Below are 20,292 nucleotides of genomic sequence, written 5' to 3' on the forward strand. Positions count from 1 at the left end.
CCGCTCGCTGACTGGCCGCTCCACCGAGCTGGAGTTTCGTCTCGCCGCCAACCAAACCCCTCCTCCTCCTCTGCTCTGCTGCAGTCAAACCTCATTCTCATGCTCATTCTCAAAAAAATGGAGGGAGGATCCTTAAAGCAGAAGCATGGAGGAAAAGCTGCACGCTCTTATAATAATAGTGGCTCAGGCAGCATTGGAGGCTCTATCTGAATGCCGAGCCTTTGTGTGTTTAATAGTGAAATTAAAGCTCACGATGACTGCCTGATCTCCATTTCTGGGAGAGACGTGCCTGACAGATAGATTTCAGAGAAATGAGGAATTACGCTTTGCAGTGCTATTGGGGCCTTTGCTCATTATTAGTTAAAAACACTGTTAAAATGTCTATAAATAAAATGTCAATTTTCTGTATAAATAATGTAACTTGTTCTTGGCATAAAAAATAAAGGGAAAAAAATGTCTATAAATATGTTAAACAGTAAAGCTGCCTGTATCTCTTGTTCACATTCCTTCCATTATTGTATTGAATTCAGATTAATGTGTACATATTTGTGTGCACACATGTATTATTATTCTGTTTACTGGACGCCTCATCAAACATTACTATTGTGTGTGAGAATAATTGCAAATAAATGCCATTTATAAGCTGATTTGTTTATGTAGTCTTATTCATTTGATTAATCAAGTTTAGAGACAAATAAAGGCAAAACAGTCAATCTGACTTTAAATTCGTTCATATTATTAATATGATTATTATAGATTTTTTTTATATAAAAATGTCTGAAAATTGTAATTTGCCTAAATTCACAGAGCAGAGATGTAAAACTGAGCCAGTTACTAAGTGAGTGAGTTGACTAACATGTGAATGATCAATCCAACTACACCAAATATTAACCATATTTTTCCTGTATGAGAGTGTCAGACATGTTCTGAACTGGAAATGTACTTTCTATGAGGTATGTTTGGTACTGGGAGGCAAATACACCTTTATTTAATTTATAATTAATCTTAGGGTTGTTTAAATCTTCATTTCACAGGACAGTGGAGGCAAGTGTGGGGAGCAGAGAGAGGGGAACGAGCGGCAAACACACTAATCCCTAGACCAATTTATTCAGTAATATTTAAAAATAACTGGACAACATGGCTTTAAGTCATACTGACAAATTTAGTATCTTTTTTTTACATTTTATAATGAACTCCATTTATTCATTTTCTTTTCGGCTTAGTTCCTTTATTAATCAGGAGTCACCACAGCAGAATGAACCACCAGCCTACCCAGCATATACCTATAGTTAGGCAGCGGATGCCCTTCCAGCTGCAACCCAACACTGGGAAACACCCATACATACACTCCTTCACACGTACACTATTGCCAGTTTAGGTTACTCAATTCACCTATAGCACATGTGTTTGGACTGTGGGGGAAAACAGAGCACCTGGAGGAAACCCATGTGAACACAGGGAGAACATGCCAACTCCACATAGAAACAAACTGGCCTAGCCGGGGCTCGAACCAGCGACCTTCTAGTTGTGAGGCAACCGTTCTACCTACTGAGAGCCACTGTGACGCCCCTTTATAATGAACTTATAGAAAAACATAAAAATCCCTTTTCTAACAGAAGCTCAATGCTAAATACACAAGTTGAGCTTACTTTGATGTGTCCGTAGATAACTTATGCATCTGTCGTGTGACAGTATTTACACTTTCTGATTCATTTCCAGCATTTAATTAAATAATTTAATTTTAGTTGGCTTTTTTGTAGCTCAGCAATAAAACAAAGAAACTAAAGTTTACCTTAAATTTGAAATGACGATCTCTGTCAAAGGCGTTAACCCCAACCACCTACCAGTCATTCTCCCTCTCTTTTCAGATGGAATGGCGGGCCAAATAAAAGGTTGCCATGTGCCAACTTTGGCCCACAGGCCCCACTTTGGGCATCTCTGCCGTAGACTATAGGTGCCGACACAATTACACTTTTAGTTATTATTATTTAGGGCACAGTTCTCCCACCCAGTACTGGGGCATGGAAGAGCTGATACTAGTACTGCAAATGTTCTGGAGAAAATGCCTGTAGAATTTCATTAATTTTCTTTTCGACTTAGTTCCTTTATTAATTAGGGGTTGCCACATCAAATATGAGCTGCCAACTTTTCCAGCATATGTTTTACGCATCAGATGCCCTTTCAGCCGCAACCCAAAACTGGGAATCAACCATACACACTTGCATTCACACACATACACTACGGCCGATATTTTTCAATTCACTTAATGCGCATGTCTTTGGACTGTAGGGCTAAACCGGAGCACCCAGAGGAAACCTGCGCCAACACAGGAAGAACATACAAACTCCATACAGAAATGCCAACTGACCCAGCAAGGGCTCGAACCAGCAACCTTCTTGCTGTGCTACCCACTGCACCACCGTGACGCCCCTGTAGAATTTAGATAGTACAATTTATTGTGTTTTTACATGTGATTTCAGAAAGTGTAGGGTGTTTCTGCATGTACACCCACTCAAATGCACTTATGGAGCAGACTGAACACGTGCGATAGGATGAGTCTAACTCCCATCCTTCCATGTCAGGACTTTGTTATTGCTGGGAAAGAAGCTCATTGATTTAGTGTGAGCTCCTATGCAGACATGATGTGAATGTGATGACTCAAATAAATGTTAATTAAGTGAATTCATTAATTCTGTATTTTCATTTTCTTCAGTCAGTTGCTGCAAAGATGCAAAATGATGACAGTGTAAATCAAAATTTTGTAAATGACACGAATGTTATAATTAATCATATTATAATACATACAATGGTGGTTCATTCCACTGTCGTGACCTCTGATTATTAAAGGGACTAAGCTGGAAAGAAAATGAATGATTGAATAACACATACTATTAATAACCATATCTCCGGATAATTTACTTTGGTCATATAAAACAAAATGTTTACAAGTAATACTGTATTAAACAATGTTTTGGAAAGTCACTTTCAAAAGTGATGCATTACAATATTGCGCTACTCTTCAATAAAGTAAAGTTGTGTTACTTAGTTACGTTTTATGGTAAGTAATGTGTTTAGTTTCTTGTGTGTTAATTTTCCATACCTGGCTGAGACTTGATCTCTTTCAGAACTTTATTAAAATAGAGGAGCTCTGCAATTAACAACACACTATAACCTACACCTTTATTGAGATTTAAAAATATATATATATACATGTTATCTTCAGTCTTAAAAATATATAAGAGAAAAAAATAATAATAATTCTGTCTTATTTTAAAAATATATTTAATGTTATCTTCTGGGAACTTCCTGACTCCAAAGCTGTACATGCCATATGTAGAGAATAATGAAGGTTTAAAGTAGGGCTGCACAATATATAGTTTCGGCATTGATATCGCAATGTGTGTGTCTGGAATAGTCACATCACAGGGTATGCAATGTTAAGTTGGGATTATAATCGATCAACAATTTAGTATACATAATTTTGTGGAGTCATTGCAACATATAACCATAACAGAGTAAAACTTTTCATTTGCATGTGTTTGAAAGGCACTTCAAGAGTGTAAAGCAATAACATAAAACACTTGTAACTTTAATGAAGAAAAAATGACTGATTTCTGAACACAACGAAGACTATACAATATTATTTTGCAGGACTACATTTCTGTATTTGAATACTGTTTGACCCTCCAGAAAACCATAAAGAACTCTTTATTTACTTTTTTTTCTTTGCTTGTAATTAGTAGTAGTAATTAGTTTTTCTTTTGCTTGTAATTATTCTTGAAGTTTTATTTTTATCCATGATTCACAGCCTTACAAAAGCAACCCAACCAATCTAAATAAATAATTTTTCACAAATAGATCTATTCAAGACATCTGGCAAAATTGTTTTCATATCACAATATATACTGCAGCAAAATAAAATAGATCAGATTTTTCGAATATCGTGCAGCCCTAGTTCAAAGCTACGTGTTTGATACTTTTAAAAAATCAACTCCATTGCATTTTTAAAAAGGCATCACGGTGGGGCAGTGGGTAGCACGATAGTGTGTATGAGTGTTTCCCAGTGATGGGTTGCAGCTGGAAGGGCATCTGCAGCGTAAAACATATTCTGTATAAGTTGGCGGTTCATTCCACTGTGGCGATCCAAGATTAATATAGGGACTAAGCTAAAAAGAAAATGGATGAATGAATGCACATTTTTTTAAAGAGTAACTAAACCATTACAACTTAATCATTTGATGAAATGCATTACTTAGAAATGAAATATTATTATGTAACTCATGTTACTTGCAATGTGATGCTCCCAACACTGGTTGTAAATAATGATTAGTTTGCTTGAACAAACCAATGCTGTGGTTTAATCAAAAAAATCTTCTTAAGAAGTCACCTACATCTTTGATGGCCTTAGGGTGAGTAAATTAACCACAACTTTCCATTTTTGGGTGAATTATTAATTGTGGGACTTTAAGTTGGAAAACCTAAATGTGTTTTCTCTTATATTTAAGTGTTAACAGAGTTCAGAAAATAACTTTTTGTTTTTTACATTTGCAAACAGCATTTAAAAAACACAAATGTGAAATATGCTGTTTACATAAGCAGTCAGTGTTGTTGAAGCGTACACAGTTTACACAGATGAAGAAAAACCTGTCCTAACAAGGACATAACTGACAAACCACTGGCCTCGACATATCACCAAAATTACTAACACATTGTCTGGCTGAAAACTCCAACATTAAGACATCAATATTCCTATGCTATGTTTCTAAAGGAAGGCTGTGACTATAAAGACTAAACAACTTCCAAACCAAATGCCTAAATTAGGAAAAACACCCAAGTGTTTAGACACAAGTGCTCATTGTTTGCCGAATAATGAGAAAGTGCCCAAAAAGGTCATTTATCAAAACTCTTCACATTAACAAGAAGGAGATTTTATACAGAGGCTGAGAACAGGATAATGTGAATCGGTCAAACACATCAAGAGCTCTGCATAACACAGCCTTTATGGGAGAAGCACAAAGGAAACAATTACTCAAAATGAAAGCACGTCTCCAGAGTCTGCCAGAAATCTTAATAACCGCCAGTTGTGGTGTGGGAAATGATTTTTTGGTGAGATGAGATATGATATGCTGATATATGTATAATATACCAGCAGTCATACATTGTTACAATTTTAAAACAATAATAATAATTAAATAAATGCAAAAAAAAAATGCTTCTACTGCAGTGATTATTTGTGACTCTTGTATTTGATTATCGTTACTGGATGTAGTTACAAAAGCATCTCATCAGAGAGCTGGGAAGAAGTGTAGGTCTCAGTACCCCTTTGAGCCCCCCTAAATCTCCTTTTTCCCATTACAGCTCTGCCAAATGTTCAGGTCCCATTGACTGGGAGGTAAAGGGGGTTGGGGATTCGCGGTGTGTGTCTATTGTTGGGTACTGCGGGGCAGTTTGACCTCAAGCTGCAGTTTTAGAATTCACCTGCAGAGGTCTGTATTTGCCTCCCAATGAAACTATCGAGTAATCAATGAGCCTCAGCAGAGACACATTCTCATAATACAGAACATTAAGGGTCGGCAGATAAAGGGGAGAAAATGTTTAATTTTTAATAAATTAACTATGCAGATTAACTTTACAAACTGATATACACATAGATGAAGACAAAGATAAAACCAAACAACCCATGTGTCAATTTAAAGGGAGCTATCTCTATTGCAATTACAAAAATAAATACATAAACAAATAAAAGGTTTGAATCGATCTTCCTGTCCAAAAGTCTAAAAATTACAAACGCTAAAATGTTTTCTGTAAAATGAAAACAAGAACAAACATCTACAAATGAGTTCAGACAAAATCAACTTAATTAAAATCAAACAATTATTTTCAAGCTGCATAGACATGTGCTCTTGTTATAAACTCATCTCGCTTTTTGAGTTTCAGAGAAAACATGCCTCATTTAACTTCACCATTTTGCATCTCAAGCAAATGTATCTAGATTTAAGGATGCAAAAAAATAATAATAATATTTTTATTTCAGTGCATAGCATTTAAAGCAATGCCTTTACAAATGCAAGCCTTTCTGCTTTGATTTAAGACCTTTTAAGGCCTTTAATTAAGACCTGTTTGCACTGTACATCTTAAGAAATGACTATTTTCTTGATTCAGCTCCGCTCCTTCCAGTAAATTTCTATCAAAACCTTCTCTTCTGGGAGGTCCATTTCCAGACTAAACATAAGCTCAGCAAAACAGTCAGATGTCAAAGCCAAATAGACCATTTGAAAATAAAAGCACACAATCCTTTTCATTTAAAGGCCAAGCAAATTGGATGTGATTCTGGATGACAGTACATGTAATAACAGCCAAGTTCAGCTATTTCAAACATTTGCAGCAGTAAATACTATGAAACAGCTGTGTTTAAACTGGTGTTCCAAACTATGCAGTTGAGCACCTTGCAGGCCTGTAGCCAGCCCAGTAAAAGGGGTGGTTCTTTTTTTTTTTTTTTTTTAAATATGGATCTTTCTGCAGTCATTCACCTCATTGTCTATTTAATTATGAGGTTTAAATACTTTTAAAGTTTTTTTCTGGATTAGCTTAGTTATAAACCACTTTTTTGATGTACCGAAACAATTTCCCAAAGATTTAGAGGAAAAAAAAAACATGAGAATAATACTTAATTTTCAAATACAAATGTATTACATCATATTTGACTAGAAAAAAAAGGATACTGTTTAAGTTTTAAATTAAAAACTAGACTATTGACATTAGTTATGCAAACACAAACTGGTCAGCACATTTAACTTCGCTTGGTCTTAAAGTCTTCTTCGATGGTTATTTTCACAATTTATAATGGAAAAGCAGTCAAAATAGAAAAAATGAGCTTGTGGATGGGACAAATTCTGGACCTTTGTCAGTGAGGGTTGGGTCTTTCTAACCACCCTAACTTTCTAACTTTCTTCATTCTATTAGATTTGGGTTGGTTATAGGACATATCCAATCCAAACTTTGTACAATAAAGTCTTGCACTATTGCACTATTTCTCAAGTCTATCGAAGCCATTGATTGATGTCAGAGAGAGATTTATGCTCGGTGTGTCAAATTAAATTTGACTGAGACTCTCCAATCTCCAGTCAACATTCAAGCAGCATTTACTGAACAGCATTAGGTTATGACAGTCACTGACACTTCAGTGTTTGATGCTTCGGTGTGTTAATGTTCAAATTGTGACACTTGATCTAGACATAAATAGTCTGCAGCACAAAATCTAAACAGTGTTTTTATACTCCTGAAAGTATTTTTGAGAAGAGGACAGCATTTGTAATGATGTTCCAAATAAAATAATCTTCAAAAAAAAGACAATAAGTCTTGTTAGTTAACTGTACAAATATCAAATTACACACAAACATTAAATTAAAGAAACTAATGGTATTTTTTTATAGTCATATGACCTTGGATGACAAGTCCTCAACATTCATCTTAATTCTAGCAATGCAGTCAACATTCAAATAGAATATTTTATTGTTTATTATAACATTTATTACAAAACAATACATTTACTTCATATAATAAGTTTAGTTTTGTTGTTTTCGTCATGCATTTCATATGAAGCTTAAATAAATTTATAAAAACAAGAAAAAGTTTTTACACTGCAAAAAATATTTTCTTTTTTACTCATTTTGTCTTGTTTCTAGTCGAAATATCAAAAAAGTCTTAAATCAGGAAGAGTTTCCTAAACAGGCAAATATACAGTCTTGTTTTAAAAAATAACATGCCTAAAATGAAGTAGGCTTTTCCTTAAATCAAGCCAAATAATCTGCCAATGGGGTTAGCAAAAAAAAATCTTGTTTTTTTTGTTTTGACATAAGATTATTTTGCTTATTGTCACTGTTTAGTACTGTGATGGTAATATTCCAGGTGAAGATAATAAGTAAATAACACTGTCTTCAGTTCCCTTTGCCAATCGTGTTCCAAATGACTGTATTATGACAAATAGGTGCTTTGCTGTCTCCAAAGCTTCAAAATCTTCTGCCCTTCAGAGTGAGTGGGACAGGGATAGTCAGTCATTTCCGATTGCTGTTGGCCCTCTATATAGCATTAAAGCAAACGATTATGCACCTGGGAATGGGATGCACATTAGCAATGTGAGCCTCTTTGTATTGGAGTCAAATGTATTGCACATTATTAATAAAATAAAATTTTTAAGACTATAGAAATATGATAGAGCAGGGGATTCCAAACTCGGTCCTGGAGGGCTCGATGTCCTGCATATTTTAGTTCCAACCCCAATTAAACACACCTAAACTAGCTAATCAAGCTCTTTCTAGGTATACTAGAAACTTCCAGGCAGGTGTGCTGAAGGAAGTTGGAGCTTAACTTGGCAGGACACCGGCCCTCCAGGATCGAGTTTGGACACCCCTGAGCTAGAGTGACCAACTCTACCTACTTTGCATGGCGAGATTGGCTTTTGTTTCATCAAAAAAAGGGGGGAAAAAAACAATAGTACAGTCTTTAAAATACAATAAACCTTTGTCACTGGCATTCACAGTAGTTCAACAAATGGTTCCTTCGTATGCTGTAATTAATATCTATAATATGCTGTAAATATTTTTAAAATATTGACACTAAAAGCTTCCAGATATCTGATGAATTAAACAGTAAGTAAAGAGTAGTTGGCACAAAAAAAAGACCAAATTGTAATGAGAAATTGCACTACTGCCATCATGTATTTATACTGCAGCAAACTGAATTTTGGCCAATAGTGCCACTTTATGTTGGGACTCAGTAAGGTGTTTTTTGTTTTAAAAGAACGGTCAGCTGATCGGTCAAAGAATGATCAAGGCTTACAGCTTTCTGTAAAACATTCTTTTGTGTGCACAGAAGATAGATATCGCTATAAATACAGTTATAGCTCCACTCACTACTGAAAAGAAGGCTGGGAGCACAATCTTATTTGCTTTTTAATCTGTTAGAGTGCCTTTTAAGAAAATTCAGATTGTTGTACTGGCAGTGATTGCTCATCACAGCACCAAATTCCGATTTATTTTAATCTTTAGTTAATTAATATTAATCTGGCCTAAATATATACTTCAAATCAAGTTTGTTTGAGGGCAAAAAGAAGTTTGAAAACGCAGAGCTAGGGAATACATATTTTCAAACTCTCTGACACCACCATGCTGCAGTTTGCGGGGTTGTAAATGTTTAATTTTGCTCACGTATCCCTAAACACAACAATGGTGGCTGAGAAAAAACAGTTTCATAAACATACTGTATCACGTCTGCAACTAGCAGGCCTACACACGCAAGTCTATTCATTCACAAACTATGCGTGAAGTAAAAGTGGAAGTCTCTCTTTGTGTATTTTTGTGTGAACTATATTTAATATATCTGCATAGCAGCCCAAATTAATGTCCCGTGAGTGTTTTATAATGGACGTGCGCCCATACTGGAGGATCTAGCAAGGCTCAATGGTGTTTCTGCCATATAGTCTGTGAAATAAACTTGCACATAAGCTTCAGACGCGCTCTGGCAGAGCTGTTCACTGTTCCTGGCAGCATTCTCCCTATAATATCCAGCTGTAAACTCCAGCGCCATCAGATCGACACGTTTCAACAAATTTAGGGTGTTTTACTGTATTTTACATTTTTGAATAGTAGATATTTAATAGTAGATATTCAGACAGTTTAAAGGGGAAGCTGCTTTTGCAAGTCAATATTTTGATAATAGCATACAGTGTGATAACAAGAAAATTAGATACCAGCAGAAATTTAAGTAGGGTGGGTTTAACTTGCCAAATTCTAATGTTATAAAATTAACAATATGGAAATAGTGGTTGTTTTATTAGCCTTTATATTTGGAAAACAATACCAGATTTATTTTAATGCAGAAAACATTAACATAAAACATAAGTGCAAGAAAACTTCTAAATCTATGTTTTCCCAAAGTAATTTACACACTACCATTTCAAAGTCTTTTTTTCATGGTGAAAAGCTCCATGAAACACTGCTGACATCTAGTCTTGTCTTATAAACTCTTCTAAAGTGAACACTTTTCTACATTCATTCAATAATCAGAAAGGTTTCTTGAGCTGCAAAACAGCACATTTGAATGATTTCTGAAGGAAATGTACTACAACACAAGCAGTTGTTTATGTAATATTTAAAAGAGAGACAGCTTTTAATACTTCAATATTCATTCAATTAAAACACTTTAACTGCACATACTAAAAACTACCCAAACACATCTACAAGGATCAACAAAAAATCCATATGAGGTTTCAGTAATTTCCCCTCCATCACATATCTGTTCCTCCCATCAAGCCTCATGCATACACAAACACTTTCTGTGTCTTTAACCTACATCCTTCATTCTGCTTCTGTGTTTGTGGACAGAGAGAGAGAGGATGGACAGAATGAGGCCAGAGACTGTGCCTCTTATAAATCCAGTCTCTTATTAAAACAAAACCTTTTGAATCTATATATTACAGTAGAAATGTGAACATTCACGTCATTTCATTAAACAAGACACAACATTCAAGAAGCTCATATTCAGCTTTAAGGGCATCGACTACATGTGCCGGAAGTACCATTTCAGTATGGATTATTAACAATAACAAGCCATTCAGCAAAGCCAGACTCTGTCTCTCTCTTCTGCACTCGGGATGGGGGAAGCACTAAATGGGATATTGAGCCTTTCCTCTGTAAAAATTGGGTCAGTTCTCTCTAAGCCAGACAGTCTGTCTGAGAGGAAGCAGAACAGCGGCACACTGCACTACAAATTTACACCGCAAACCATCTACTAGACCACCGTGCCTCAAAATTGAGCCCCTTCTGATCGCATGCACTTTAAAGAGTAATGTTGGGAAGTAGTGAGGCATGCCTCCAGGCCCAGCACACAGCAAACGCAGACCTGAACCCATAATTCAGCTGTAATTACAGACGAGCAGAGCACTGCATGAGCCGTGAGGCATCAGGATCACTGGAATCAGGCTAATCAATAGGAGCTGCTCTACATTTGAACATCCTTTAAATAGGACAACTGTACAATTACTCAGTGTTTGGACTGAAAGATTTCTATAAACCAAGCTAAAAATTGTAAGTAATAATAATATAAAAATAATTATTTTGTTATTGTACTTTTGTATAGCGACTTTAAAAGCACTTTACACTTTAAAAAATACAAGGATAGCAGAAAAAGCAGTTTTGCAGAAGATAAAAATAATTTATACAAACATAAAACTAGTCAAAAACACTGCAAATATAAAACTGATCAAAACAGACAATCCACAAAGAGGCAAGCTTAAAAATGTGAGTCTTCAAAGATATTGTAAATTCTTTAAAACATTCTGCATGTCTAATATTACAGAGGAGTGAGTTCCAGAGTTTTGGAGAAACAAAAGAAAACGCCCGGTCACCCATAGAGAGCAGAGCAAATGCAGGAATAAAACCCTCAGGAAAGTCATTCAATGGCCATTTCTAGTTAGATAGCGAAAAAACGAGTATTCTACAGCAGAATTTTTCTAAACATATTTACTATTTGTTTTTCGTCTGGGAAAGATTAATCGCATCCAAAATGAAAGTTTGTTGTGACGTAATATACGAGTGTGTACTGTGTACATTCTACTGCTACTACTACTACTAATAATACATTTCTATTCTGCTTTCAAATACCATTACATTTAAAATAGCTTATTATATTAGTTCTGCAAAAGATAAAGTACTGTACTTGATGTGTGTATGGTGTAGGGAACACATTAAAAATAATTTAATAACAAGTGCAGGAGTCAAAAGTAAAATCAAAACAATGACAATTTTTAAATGACTTGAAATGTTTAATAAACTAAACTTCTACAATATAAGTGCACTTTTAAAACTGTGTTAAAAACAAAGTCATTAAGATTGCTCTCTTAAATGGACTTGTTTGAATTTTATCTGCATGTAGTGTTTAAATTAAAAGCCAAAATACAAATTTAATAGAATTAAACGTGTTCCCTTTTCAATAGTTGTGAAATTCTAAGTTACTTTTTGATTATTAATTATGTTGGTTTATTTGTGCAATTTAGCATGTTGATGCAACTTTCTCATTTTTGTTCTGGTTGATCATATAATCTTTCGAATCATCATCTGATTTCTTAAACTAAGATGGCTCCTATTTCTAGCACCATAAGCTTGGCATAAAACAAAGTCAATATGCGACTGAAGTGTTGTTGCTCAGCTTTTTCTTTTCTTTTCTTTTTTATATCTCTCATGTGATTTTCGGTGGACTGTATGGAGAATTCTTTCTAATATCTCACTCTTTATTCAACTGACCAGAAATGAACTGTTGACCACAGCACATACTGTAAGAAAATCTCCTGACTGAGAGGACCAAACTAAACCTGTCCACAAAGTCCAAGCTGAGAGATGGAGACATCCACAACAAAAACACCACATAACTGTTAAATCAGTTGTTTAAAGGACCCGGCACAGACACTCTTCTAAGCTATTTTATTTTGTTTAATTTTTAACAATATTTATTTAACCTGGCAAGCTGATTATTTGGCTTTTAGTTCACAATCTAGGTTTTCCTGCATGAGCAAATTCAATCCCGTCCATAGAGCTAGCAGGAAATTTCTGCTGCACATACAAAAGGCTGGTTTTACCTTAATGCTGCCAGAACATTCCTGGCCAGCCAAATAAGGAAGTCCTCAATTGTTCATATCTCTCTACAAGGAACCTTGGACAGAAACGATATACAGATTTTTCAAAAGGGTGACCTATAGGGGAGGACCGGAAACCTATTCAATGCAGAATGAATATAAATCAATAAATAAATAAAATACAACGAAATTATACAGAAAAAAAAAAAACGGAGAAAGAAAGAAAATCACAATGGCACGGGATATTGCACAAAATGTCATTCTACTATTACTGCAATACATAACCAAATAGCATTTGCAAAAAAAGTGATCCCCCATTGAATTTTCTTTCTTTTTAAAATATTTCCCAAATGATGTTTAACAGAGCAAGCACATTTTCACAGTATGTCTGATAATATTTTTTTTCATATGTTTTATTTCGGCAAGAATAAAAGCAGTTATTAATTTTTTAAACACCACATTAAGGAAAAATTTATTAGCTCCTTTAAGCTATAATTTTTTCCAATAGTCTACAGAACAAACCATCGTTTTATAACACCTTGCCTAATTACAATCTGCCTAGTTAACCTAATTAAGCCATTAAATGTCACTATAAGCTGTATAGAAGTGTCTTGAAAAATATATAGTCAAATATTATTTACTGTCATCATGGCAAATATAAAATAAATCAGTTATTAGAGATGAGCTATTAAAACTATTATGTTTAGAAATGTGTTGAACAAATCTTTGCTCCAATACACAGCAATAGTAATATATTTAATATGTTAATATCTACTCTGCAAAGCACTAAGCTCTGAATTTTGTATCTACTGCATCGAATGGTAGGGTGGTACAATATATCACATCACAAAGATATGCAACGCTTAGTCTGAATTATAATTGAACAGAAGCTACAGAATTGTATTTAATCACTGTGTTTACTTTCCAGTCCAAATATCTACATTTCAAAGTGAAAATCTGATTATTTCACTTACCCCACTGGCAGATAATTCAGCTTGTTTAAAGGAAAGCTCTTAATTGTGACTTGTTTCTTCTGACGGTGAAAACAAATCAATATTTTTACTTGCTTTAATGATTTTTAGATATTTGGACTGGAAACAAGACAAATAAGATTGTTGTGATTGTTCGACTGTTAAGACTCCAAAAAAAACTACCAAATAGTGCTATTCAACTAAACGGTATTAATACTGCAATATTTTACATTTTTATTATGATATTTAGCACAGAAAAATAACATTTCATAATATCACATTTTTCCATTATCGTGCAGTCCTATTGATTGGGTAAATAAATGCTGGAAAAAAATTAGGGAAACATTTTTTTTTTAATTCAGAAATTGCTAGTGACCTTCACACAACTACAGATAAAAAAAAAAAAAAAACAGTAAAAAGTAGTATTTTCTTCATGTGAAACACACTCCAATAATGATTAGCGTTTTTTACTTTGCATTTTTAAACTCAAATAAATGTTTCTTTTCCCATAAACAAACTTTCATTATAACTTTAACTTTGCTTGAAAAGTGGGTCTGACTTTGATATCCGACTACTTTTTAGCTACTCTCTGCATCAAATAAACTCAAGATTATCAAGCAGGCTTGTTTTCAGCATAAATACTCAGCATAAAAATCCCAGATGCAAATAGCGCAGGTGTCTAACAAATGAGCAGGCGTATTGTTCGGCAGAACAAAAGCCAGCATGAGCCGAGGCGTTTCTAGAGTACAGCCGTAGGGATCCAATCACTCATTCCTCACATTTAGACCAGCAGAAGGAGAAAGAGGAAAAGAACGAGAGAAAGAAAGCGAGTATTTATTAATCAGCCCTTCATCTCTCGGCCTGCACTCTCACATGTGAAAGAGCCAATTCTCCCTAAAGCTCTTGAGGTGTGACAGCTAGAAAAAGTGGCTCCCTGAATACTAATGGGATTTCTCTCAGTCTCTGAAGATTGCTGGCCAGTGAAGCGAACTTCTGCAAACCTTTTCTAATTGTTGCAGGTCCCGCTGGAATTGTTTCCAGAGAGAATACAAGGCCTCGAGCTCAAAGACACACCTGCGACTTGGTGCTTCAGACCCACAACCTGGTGGTACTGCAAAAAAAAAAAAAAAATCCTCATTTGAAACGACTGACTTGGTTCTTTGTGTATTATCCCCAAAGGTTAAAACCTTTAACAGAGGCCTGGAAGGAAATTCTCACAGAGAGACACACAAAAAACTTCTCATGAAGTATTAAAGTATATATATATATATATACATACACACATACATACATATAATTGAATGCAACATAATTCTTGAATCACTATTAAATATAAATAATTTACATGTAATCAATTTTAACAATTTAGTTTTTTCCACAGTACTTTCTATCATGTATTTTTATATAACAATATTAATAAGATTGGCTGAAATAAAAACATATTACATATATAATACAAGATTTAAAATAATTGTTAAAGGTCATTATATTAGACCCATAAAAGTCTTTTTCTTTCAATTGGCTACAGAACAAACCACAGTTGTTCAATGACTTGCCAAGTTCACCTAACTGAGCTTTTAGATCACACTTTGAGATGTATGCTAATGACTTGCAAAATAACGTTCTGTTTTTATGCAAAGACAAAATAAATTAGTAACTAATTAGTTATTAAATGAGTTATAATTATCAAAACTAATGTTTTTACATATTCCCCCTATTTCCAAAGCCATTACCATATTGATAATCTGGTGCATGCCTTCTATAGATGATTTGTATTTTCAACAATTTGTTTTCAACAAATGTTTTTTTTTTTTTTAAATAATCTGTTACTAAAATAATCTGTCACTAATTTAAACAACATGTGCCCTCCCTCTCTTTTTTCCTTTTTCTTTTTTTATCCCCTTTTTTTGCTTTAGTTTTTTTATTTTCCTCATCATTTTTGTTTTTTTCCTCTAAATTGAAAACAAAGATGTAAATATTGTGATATTATATTGTCATATTTTTATTACATGTCAATAAAAAGATATTATAATGAAAAACTCTAATATAATGTTTTAAAATATCTCCTTTAAACAGCACTTGAGAAATATTTGAAAAATAATAATTAATTTGACAGGGAGTTAACAATTTTCTGCTAGCATGTCTGTGTATGTATGTGTGCAATAACCTTAAATAATAATATTAAAAACAACTGTTTTAAAAATAAGTTAGTAAAGGTAAGCTTAACTACACTAAAAAAAAAAGTTGACTCAATTCAAAATTGTAAGACAACTTGCTGCAGAGCTTTTTTGCGTTGACTCAAGTTTAACACAAGTACTGCACTTGACTCTATTTAAGTAGTGTCAACTCAAAAAAGCTCTGCTGCAAGTTTTTACAGTGTAGACCTCTAGTCTTTTTTTACCTCTTTTCTTACCTCTAGTTGTGTAAAACAAACACAAAAATAGAGGTTACTCTTTAAATTAAAGCTATTTCTTTTAATAATTATATAATAGTTTAATTGTACACTACAAGTAACTATGCCTTAAATTGTTTAAATCTTAAAAACATAATTTAAAAATTATTAGCTAAATTAAAATCTCCAAAACCCTGGGAATTGTAAACAATCAGTGTAAATGAACTGAGCTTTACTCTGAAACACAAAAGCACTTCAGCATAAAAATTGCGGCTGTTTGCAGTTTGATTACAGCATTAACCTATAGCCGAGATGCCCAAACTATAGGATCACATTTGTCCCACCCTTCCATCTGACAAAAAAAGGAGAATAATGGGGATGGTTTAGAGACTGTGATTTCTAATTAAATTTATTTTTTGCTTGTTTGTTATATTGTTAAGCCCCAAGAAGCTAATGGAAATTAAATGTTTCAATTAAATGAATTATTTCCCAGAGATGGGTTGCGGCTGGAAGGGCATCCGCTGCGTAAAATACTTGCTGGATAAGTTGGCGGTTCATTCCACTGTGGCGACCCCGGATTAATAAAGGGACTAAGCAGACAAGAAAATGAATGAATGAATCAAATTTTTTAAATGCCCATCCTGTCACCCGATGGATAGAACACAATGCAGAGATATCATTGAGCAAATGGAGACAAAAGCAGTTTCTGCTTGACTAGTGTATTCAGCATTGAACTCCACTGTGCTATAAAAAGGTGATCGTATTATTATTGTAAAAAGTAAAACAAAAAAAAAAACAATTATACTGCATTAGTTTATATGTTTTAAAGTAATATTTTCTATTTATCTTTCAAAATTATGAAATAAACTAGCTATAGCAACTTTAATGTAATATAGTTAATTGGTATTTGTTTTTTACTACATATGAAAAAGTTTAGGCACCCCTGACCTACAGGAATGGAAATGTTCTGATAACAGCCATTCATCTGACATATCTAACAGATTATTAGCTTTAAAATCAACTCACAAACCCTATGCAGTTTGTTTATAATCCCCTAGTTGGGAATCCTGCTTAAAAAGTGTCATCAAGGGTCTAAAAATCTGGACGACAACAAACCAAACTATTACAAGTTCAAACTTGAAATTCTGAGCAGAAATCTTGAGATAAAAGCTCAGTCCCAGCTCTCCCAGAAGCCCATGTTCATTCTGAAACGAGTGTCCTCTGACTGTTAAGTGCGTGTACAGTATAAAATACAGGACAGCCCAGTCAGCGGTGATGTGCGTTCCTGAAGTGCATCCACGCAGAAGCCATGCAGCAGATATGCAAAACTGACTCGAGCTGCATGCATTTGAGTCAACAACCAAATACTTCATTAAAAATAGATCAACTAAACATCCTTCCTCCAGTCTATCCTCTTGGTTTTCTTGTAATTCACTACAACCGGAGATGAACATTAGGAATCAATTGTACAACAAAAACTGCAAAGTAGAGCTGCACAATTAATCGTAAAAGACCGCGATCTCGATTCGACCCCCTAGACGATCTTAATCCAACATTTCTACGATTCTGCCAATCATATTTTCAAGTTCAGGAAAGAAGCGGCTGCACGAGTCTTTTCATTGTTTCACATACACTGCTCAGCGACATGGACACCTTCAAATGATGTTGAAAGTCTCACATACTGTATTTATAAGGTATAGTTCACCTAAAAATGTCATTTTTGTCTTCATATAATGCTGTTTTTGCAGCCAGGAAATCACACGTTACGCGAGCTGCTGACCATCAGCTGTTATCACAGAGAGGACGTGCGCGCCCCCTACTTAATGATAGATGCGCGCACGTCTACTTTAGTGAACAGAACCTGCATAGGCTTGGAGTAACAGGTAATAAAGTTGTAAATACTATTCAGTTTGTTGAACAGAGTGATCGTTTGAGAGCCGCGTGCGAAGAATTAACAGCACTTAGCAGTGGAAATCGAACCAAAAGTGTGCACATTACTCAAATAATCATATCGCATTTTAGAGTTATTGCGACAAGCATTTGTTATGATTTTTCTTTCATAGCGAACACACAGTTGTGCATGAAAATAATCTTTACAGTATCAGCATAACTACTCTAGCCTATATAATGTTGATTTTACCTGTGAATAAAATGGTCTAATATTGTTGTCAATGACAGATTGCAAGCATAGGCCTATATCTCAAACATAATTCAACATCAGATTTATTACAAGTAGAATAGAATTATTTAGAGAAACCAGTAGACCTACACATAATATTATTAGTGTTGTTTTACCATATGTTTGAGGAAAAACTATAATAATTGCTGACACATATTAACCTTTATTTTACATCTACAGAATCACTAGAAAATCGGGATCTTTATTTTAAGCAAAAAAAAAAAAAATAAAAAAATCGTGATTCTCATTTTAGCCAGAATCATGCCGCTCTACCGAAAAATATGTCTTTTTATAATCTTTGCTATTTTATAACATTTCTATGTGTGAGGTCATCAGGACCCCACAAAGGAAACTGTCTATAAACCTCCAGCACTTTATTGGTTGGAGTGAATAGACACTGACATCAGGGTCACTTCACTTATGAAAGAAACAGATAAACTATGACGGAGCATCATCATATCAGTCCTTCTGTGGAAGGCACATCTTCTAGGTCAAAGAAGATAAAACAGGGGGGAAAAAGAAAGCACTTTTAAAAACAAATGTTAATTGAGTTCACGTCTAAACACCATTTTGTTTTTCATTTGTAACTATAAAAGCTGTACTTTCAGGTATTTATTTTAGAAAAACAGTTTACTTTCATGTTTACATTCTTATGGTGTGACCACATTTGGCACTATAAATTTGGTTTGATTAAAACAAACTTTAGTGCTATTGCTTTGTTTGTGTCATTCATTTCATTTATTGTGAATGCTGAAACCCAAACTCTGATGCATACTAAACTAGTGCAACTAGTTCAAACAGAGCACTACATTTTGTTAACTGAACCGAAACCTACCCAAGTGTGAACGCAGCCTTACTGACTTAAACAAGAGTCAGTATGTGTACTACTGAACCAGTATACTGAACCACACGGAAAGTTTCAAATCTAAAATCTAAACTCTATTTTGACTGCATAGAAATGGTGGGAATAATAATAAAAAAGCGATGTTTGCATCAAAACACAAATTATTTACATTTTTTAATATTTTGATTTGAGCAAAATATACTTTGAAAAACATTGTTCCATAAGTTGAGAACAGTACTTCATCATTTGTAAGGTTTTAATTTAATAATTTAGCATAAAAGTTTCTCTTAAAAAATAAAAAAAAATAAAATAAAAATCAGGCAATAAACTGCCATGAGTCCTCATAAAAAAACTGATCAACTAGAGGGACAATAAAACAAATGTTTCCTCACCATTGACTCACAATGCAGTGGTACTAATGTAATTTCCTTCTTCTGTTGAACACAAAATGAGATATCCTGAAGAATGTTGGAAACCAGCAGCCATTGACATCCATAGGAGAAACAAAACATACTGTGTTAGTCAATGGCTGCTATAACATTTTCCGTCTTTAGTATATCTTCTTTTGTGTTTAACAGAAGAAATAAACTATGACATGTTAGGAACAAGTGGAGGACGATGAGTAGCTGATGGCAGAATGTTCATTTTTGGAGGAACTGTCCCTTTAAGTCTAATACAACGCTTTAAAGATTTTCAAGTTGATAATTTAACGCATGCTCAAATGAGGTCACCACACTAAAAAGGGATGTAACTACAGGATGAATGTAATTTAGTAGTACCATAAAATCCCCTAAAAACACAAGAACAACTATTCAATAGAACATTTTTTTAACTGAAGCATTGCACATTCCTACCACTAAAATAATAACAATATATTTTTGGAGCATCAGCGGATGGGGTAAAAATGTATGACTTTCCCAGTTCTGAAAATCACTCTTAAAATTCCACATTTCTGTCACAGTCCTAAAAGAGAAAAGCCAAATGTTATCATGAAGAACAACATGACACTTGCAACCCTCTTCATAACCATCACAAATCTGCTTTACTTCAACAACAACATACCATAATGCTACCATAATGTAAAAATAACTAACTTAAAGTCTTCCCAAGAGCTATTTGAGTGTAATTAGAGTAAACACATCCTTTTATGACCAGTACCACCTGCAACTCCCAACAACAAAGCTGAGAGGAAATTGAACTGTTCACGAGGGTACAGCTGATGTCTCAACCTCTCCACTAACTACCAACATGAAGAAGACCCTCCATCCCGAATGAAGA

General features: G+C 34.3%; 1 protein-coding gene across 3 annotated transcripts in view; it reads right to left on the bottom strand.

Annotated features, from left to right (window-relative positions):
* Window positions 1-20,292, bottom strand: part of smarcd3b (SWI/SNF related BAF chromatin remodeling complex subunit D3b) — a 53,572-nt gene that overhangs the window by 32,773 nt on the left and 507 nt on the right. The gene's annotated exons all lie outside the window — the stretch shown is intronic.

Source organism: Danio rerio, chromosome 7 (genome assembly GCF_049306965.1).
Source record: "Danio rerio strain Tuebingen ecotype United States chromosome 7, GRCz12tu, whole genome shotgun sequence".
Taxonomy (NCBI): domain Eukaryota; kingdom Metazoa; phylum Chordata; class Actinopteri; order Cypriniformes; family Danionidae; genus Danio; species Danio rerio.